Consider the following 7,232-nt stretch of genomic DNA (forward strand, 5'->3'; position numbering starts at 1 on the left):
GAACTTCCAGAAGGGCTACGAACAATGGAAGACGCGCTGGCAGCGCTTTGTTGATGCTGAAGGATCATATTTTGAAGAATTTTAGTCCGCTGTACTTAATGTCCAATAAATTTCTAGTTCTGAGATCAGTCTTGAAACTTTTGAAACATACCCTAAAAATTATTAAAATGAAAGAAGTGTACTTTCAGCAACTTCCGAAATAGCTTCCAAACAATAACTTCAGAATTATTGATTGATACAATAAGCTGCGTACAACATTGCAACTTTTTATTTATTTTTATTTGTTTATTTATTATTATTACTAGAAACCCGCCCGCCAAGGTATGAACGGGTGAAAATTGCTTCTTTATTTGAACGAAGCCATTGCCTGTTTGGTGATATTTTGAAATTGCAACCCTAACTCCTGTAGATTAGCCCTAAACTCCAGTGGGTAGCTCTCATCGTTGACCGTTTTTTCGTTTCTTCATTCCACTGAAATGACAGTCGTACCAGTAAAACAATTAAGTTACCGGATCGAGTTCAGCCTTGTCACAATAAAACCTTTCCCTGCATGTTAAACATAACCAAAACATATTATCAAATTATCCTGCGGTGGCGCGAGTTTCATTGTTGAAACACGCGAGTTACTCGATCATCGGCTATTATCTACATGAGGATTTTGCTTGATAAATAAAGAGAAGAAAACAAATTTTGAAATCCAGCCAAGAAAACTTATTACTGGGCCCTTTTTTTTAAGTCAAATATACTAAAAAATTGAAGGGGCTGAAAGTTCACTTGAATGATTAAAGCTTTATCAGTAAGAAAATATTCGAAATGTACAAACTACGCAATCAAGTGCGCGAAAATATGTCGAAACGAATTTATGCGAATGTAAAGCCTGTCGTAGGGTATTAAATGAGGTCATTTACATAAATTTATTGTGAAAAGCGATTATGAATGAAATAACTCGTCATCAGCTTTCCCACGCCATGTTCTAGAAAACTAACTTTTCATGCTAATAAGCGTTTGATTTCGCGTTATAAAATTGTTAACAATAAAAAAAAATAGAGACTTGTTCAATGAACCTTACATGTGTGCAACAAGGAACAGGAGTGAAAATAAACGATTACAGAAAATGACTCTTCAGCACGCAGCATTTACAGCTCTAATGAGGCACGCGGCACACTCAAAGGTGTGATTTTATAACTTTGTTTATTTTCCCCAAAGGTGCATTCAACATTTGGGCGATGGCGACAAACAATGTCTAATAAGCCTCTAAATCTCCTCCGAATTATAGTATTCTGACTCTGTTCGACGTATGTTGATGAATTTTGTGATTCAAATTCAGAAATGCGCAATCACCATTACAAATCTGTGTTTTACCTTGAATTTGTTCAATTTTGCGGTCGGCTTATGTTGACTCCAGAGCGGGCACAGCGGCTGAGAAGGAACACCTGTTAGCCCGAACCCGAGACTGAAGGGGGCCCCAAGATTTTTAAAATTAGGGATGAAATATATGTAGGCACGTGGGGTAAAGAATTCCACGGGGGCCCCGTTACAGACATTTGTGACGAGTCTCCCAAAATTTCTGTGCCCGCCCCCTGTCAACACTGCATATACAGGGTGGTTATAAAATAACTTGAGGGGTTCCGAGTCTTCTAGCGAGTGAAATACTGGACGAAACATTGTCAAATTTCATGGTTCGTTCAAAGCAGACCACAGGATTTGATTTTGACAATAAAAAATAGCACCAAGGAGGAAATTTGTCGTTGAATAGGTGCATCTGTGAATATTGAAGGATTAAATTCCAACTGACTAAATATGCTGCAATTCTATTTTATTTAGAACTTATGATTATATTTACGAATGAGGTTCAATACGGCCACCATCGTGATGCTAATTTTTCACACATCGGAACTCATTTGTTCTACCTGTAACGTTATCCGAATTTTCGAAGTTGCGGTATCCGGAATATATCCTTGACACTACATTTTAAAGAAATACCGACAGCCAAAAGTCACGAGAAGCAAGGTTGGGCAAACACAGGAGCCATATCCAACGAAATGCACAACTGTATCAAACTGACTGCTATCAAAGAAACGTTGCCGCTACACATTATACCTTTTGTCCAATGTGGGGTGGTGCACCATGATTCTTGAATATGGTACAAAAAAGACTTCCTGCCTCCGAAACTTTTGCGTTTCGATATTTCTTCTTTTTCTTCTTTTTTCAGAAATTGAAATGTAATAGGTAGTTTATTGAAACTCCTTTGTAAGTAACAACTTGACTTGATTCTCTTAACGCCTAATGCCGCTAGCGTGGCATTCCATCCCAACCGGTTTAATGCTGCCTCCCTGGCACTCCCCCAGCTTGGCCAACCAAAGGCATTTTTAATATGGCCATTTGACGCTAGGTGAGTTTTGGACGCCCGCGCTTCCTCTTGCCATCAGGGGTCCACGTGAGAGCAGTTCTTGTAGGGTCTATTTCCTGCATTCTGAGAACATGTCCTATCCATGACTATCTGTGCTTTTTTATCAGTGTGGTTATCGGCTTGCAATTTGTACAGTAAGTAACAACTAGTTGTAGTTAATAAAATTGATATGTGCTGCATTGTTTGGCCTTTAAAACTTTAGTACTATGTATATTTTTGATTGCAGAAATCGAAATCCCATGGTCTGCATTGGACTCTTTACGCCCATTAAATTCGCAATGTTTCACCCAATACTTCACTCGCTAGAATGCTCTAAACACCTCAAGTGATTTTATAATGACTCTGGTAGTGCGCAGAAAAGCTCATTTTTAACCTACTTTCTCGAAAAAGTAAAAAAAAAAAAACATGAAGGCTTAATATATCCAGGCTCTTCATTTGAAAATTTAAAATATACAAGGGGGGTTAAAGGGCGTATTTAAAGGTTAAAGGTTAAGTTAAAGCGTAGGTTAAAGGGGGGGGGGTTTAAAGGGGGTTAGGGTCATTTTCCCTAAACAGCGCAATTTGGACAAGGCAAGGAACGGCATTCACTGTGACAGGGGAATGACACTTAGAGGAAATAATGCATTTTACTGACGGTATTATAATTTCTACGGGAAAAGGAAACACTATTCTTATGAAATTTAAAAAACCCAATGTGGCGGTGTGCAAAAAGCAGTCATTGTGGTCATTTGTTCCCCTTGCATGTGACAGGGGAATGAAAAATATTAAAGTTAACTTATATATTGTGATAACTGCAAACAACAAAAATTTATATTACTTAAAGTGAGGTGGAAAAACTATACAAACGAGAGTCAATCACTCATTGAGTGATTATTACGAAATTAAATTAGTTATCAGCATCAGAGTAATGACAGTCATTAAAAATACACAACAAAATTTAACTTGAGATCACCCAATTATACTTGACTCCGTATATTTTTGCAAAAAGAATTAATTAAGATTATTTCTACAATAAGGCAACAAGTCAAAGACGAAATTATGGATTAATACAACTATATTACCAGATGTGAGAAACATTCATTCCATTTCTCAACAGGGGAATGACAAAAAAAATCAAAGGACATTTTTTACTATTTTTTTTTTAAATAATACAAACCTTAAATAGTCATTATTTTTCAACATTGCATAACAGTTGTTAATAGGTTAAACAACAATTTCTTTACAAATATGAATGGCTTCCTGAATCTTTAGAGCTAATTTTGCTTTAAGGGGGAGGTAGGGACTCACAGGGGAATGACATTCATCATGTTAAAAAAAAATATTTAAATGCATAATAATAATACAGAGTTTGTTTTAGCGTATTTTACAAACATAAAAACATGTTAAACTATTCTAGCGTCAATTTTATTTCTATACAAAATAATTTGTCATTTTTGGAGCAAGGACAAAAATTTAGCAGTTTAGAGAGAATTACCCATATGCTCAATATATATCGTGTCGAAAAACACCAGAAACCACGCCCTCATACAGATAAATGCATTAGTTTCTCAAACCAAGGGGTGTTGGTCAATCCCCCCCCCCCCCCCCCAACGCCCATCGTAAAATTATCGTCGAAAAAAGTCAAAAATAAAAACAGAGAGCGAGAGAGAACAAATATTGACAAAAAGAACATTTAAAAGTAGCCACTAAGGTGGGGAAAATTCAGTCTGCGCCCCGCCCCCTACCTTTTAAAGGAATAGTATGATCGAGGAAACAGTTTGTTGTTCCAAATATCTCTGCACAGGACATTTCACACTCACAACTATTTTTTTTTAATTGAAAAGTGTTTTATTAAATTTTTAACTGTTCAAAACAACTCAACAGTAGTGCCTAAAGGGAAATATTGCATTGAAAGGCGAATTTGCTTTGAATAAACTTTACGGGAAATTTTACTCATAAAAGATTTTATGTGGGATGTGTACCGAAAATAAAAATGATTTGGTTTTCTGAAGGGAGCTTTTTGAACAATTTAAAACAATAACATTAACTCCTACATTTAAATTTGTGGATAAAATCCAAAACTCAATGGCAGATTTGCTTTGAACAAATTTTACTGGGAAGAACTTCTGACGCAACTTATGTACTAAAAGATTGTGTGATCTGATATGGTTATTTTTTGTTACTAATGTCGCCAAACTGGATTAATAATCACATTTTATTGTCTTGGCACAGAATTTGTAAAGATATCATCAAATGATCGCTTAACTTTTCGCCAAGCCTAGTCATTTCTTGAACATTTTCGGTTATTCCCGTCTACTTATCAGTCTTTTACCTCTCGGCTCAAAAACTAAACAGGGCATTAAACTTTTAGTTTGAGACATTTTTCTTGTGATTTTGCGTCAGTTTTGGCGCGGATCCTGTGATTACCATTTAGCTGTGCTTTTGCACCACGTGGAAAGTGCTGCAATTTTGTAAGCTGCTGTTTTTGGTGAGTGCATTCGAGCGGCACTGTGCCAGAGTGCTTTTGGAGATTATTTCCGATTTAAAAAGAACTTTAGACAATTCTTTCGAGAGAAATCCAACGGACAAGGGGCCCTCCTTGACTCTCGGTGGCCCGGTAAGAGATTTTAGCTGATGTTACGAATTCGAAGTTGGCTTACGCAAGGGAAATTAAGCTCGTGCAGTTCTGACCGAATGTCTTGCAAAAAACTCATTGTGAATGACCAAGTAAGATTGAGTACTATGCTGAAAGAGGGAAGACCCTTGAGCTCCCTCTAAATGAGATCTCCTTCAATTGGGCTAAAGAGATTGAAGTTTTTCCGCTCATTTCCTGTTTCATTCAGACGAAATGCAACCCTCTTGCTCGGTTTGTCGTTTAGAATTGAGGGAATAATTACACTGTTGAGTTCAATGCCATTCGCATTGTCTTCAGGAGGACAAATCCAGAGTTAAATTGGCCTTATGCAGAACTTTAGAAAAATTTGAAAAATAGTCCCTCGAATTAAGGGATCGTTTTGCAGGACATAAAAAAAAATAAAAAGAATCCAGAAATACATATTTTTTGAGGCTTCCAAAACAGTTTTTGATTTTGCCTGGATAAGTTTCTACACAACTTACATAAGTAAAAAGTACATTGTTACGAAAACATATCATAGTTCCTTGAGAAACAATAGGCAAGATTTGAATTTCTGATTTTTCATGAGCTCTGATAAGCTTTCAAATATTACATAAAAGTTGTTTTAAATCAGCTGTAAATTGACAGAATTTTAAAAACAATAATTGTATTTTAAAACGAGCTGATGTGTGCATCACATGACTTCCTTTTACTCCAATTTTAATGTTATTTTCCCATAATTGGCAATTTTAATGCAATTCAATAGTTTCCTCTCTAAATATCACCACCAGTGGCCAAATTAAAACCAGATTTTAAAAAAATCGCTAAATTTGTCGCCAACTTGGTGACAAAACTTGGCGACCAAAAGACTGGCGATATATAGCCAAGTGTCCGCCAAATTATAACACCACTTGAGTATACATCGAAATTAACAGTGATTTCCCCCCAAAAAGGGGCAAAAGACCCCTTTAGAAACATCCGAATGCAACCAAAAGGGGAGGTGCACAACTAGACTCCACTAGTCCACGTACAAAATTTCAACTTTCTAGGACATACCGTTCTTGAGTTATGCGACATACACACGCACAATATGTACGTACAGACGTCACGAGAAAAATCGTTGTAACTAACTCGGGAATCGTCAAAATGGATATTTCGTGTGTCTATACGTTCTTAGGCACTCATCCACGTGTGGTCGAGTCGAAAGAAAAACTCGACATTCATTCTGGAGTGAGCAAAATGGAAATTAAGGTCGATTTTTGAGTGAAAATTTTTTTGCGAATACAATACAGTCGGATCCCGACTTACGCGAGGGGGAGTAAAAATGCAAGCAAATCAAAAATTTAAATAAATACTTCACGCCATTTTTTATGTGTGATTACATGATTACTTATCATCATTTGAATTAATATTTATAAACTTAACTCCATTAAGTCTAGCTTAAATGAGGGACACTTTTCAAAGACAATTATAGTGCCGTCATTCTGAATTGTAAGTTACGAGGACCTTATCCGTAACTCAAAACATACCCCTCTTCACTGGGGGGGGGGGGGGACTGAGAATTAAAAAAAAGGACAAAATTATTACAGAGAATTGGGGTTCCATTACGAATAGTGATTGCAATACCGGTATACCGAATACTGATATTTCGAGCTATTTTGCAATTTCGTAATACCAGTATTTGCTAAGACGAAATACCGGTTTTTATCAGAATTTCCTGCAAATGATAAATAGGTTTTAGACAAGACGAATTAACGAGTTTTAAATTTAACTTATTAGATGTATGCTTATTTAAAATGTCGATTTCTATTTCAATGAGATAGCACCAAAACCAATCGATGGATGTAAAAACTTGGCTTCAAAAACATGAATTAATAGAATATCTTCTATATATATAAAAATGGAGTTTGGTAAATTTGTTCCCTAAGATCTCAAAAACTACCCGGCAGATTTGGCTGAAACTTTCACCGTTTGTTCAGTTTGGTACTGGGAAGGTTTATAGACCAGTTCGAAAAAAATCCGATTGATAGTTCCCATTTTATTCCAATTTTTGTCCCAATTTTCGCATAAATGCCCCCAATATGGGGGTAGAAAAAACGTGCACATACTAACATTATATGTCCATCGAAAGCGCCAATTTTTCTGCTGAAGATAGTATTTGTTCGAAGTTTCTAAGTTGTATAAAAAACGAGTTATGAGCTTTTTTGTTCCCTGTTCGAAGGCTTTCAT

Source organism: Uloborus diversus, chromosome 2 (assembly GCF_026930045.1).
Source record: "Uloborus diversus isolate 005 chromosome 2, Udiv.v.3.1, whole genome shotgun sequence".
Classification (NCBI taxonomy): domain Eukaryota; kingdom Metazoa; phylum Arthropoda; class Arachnida; order Araneae; family Uloboridae; genus Uloborus; species Uloborus diversus.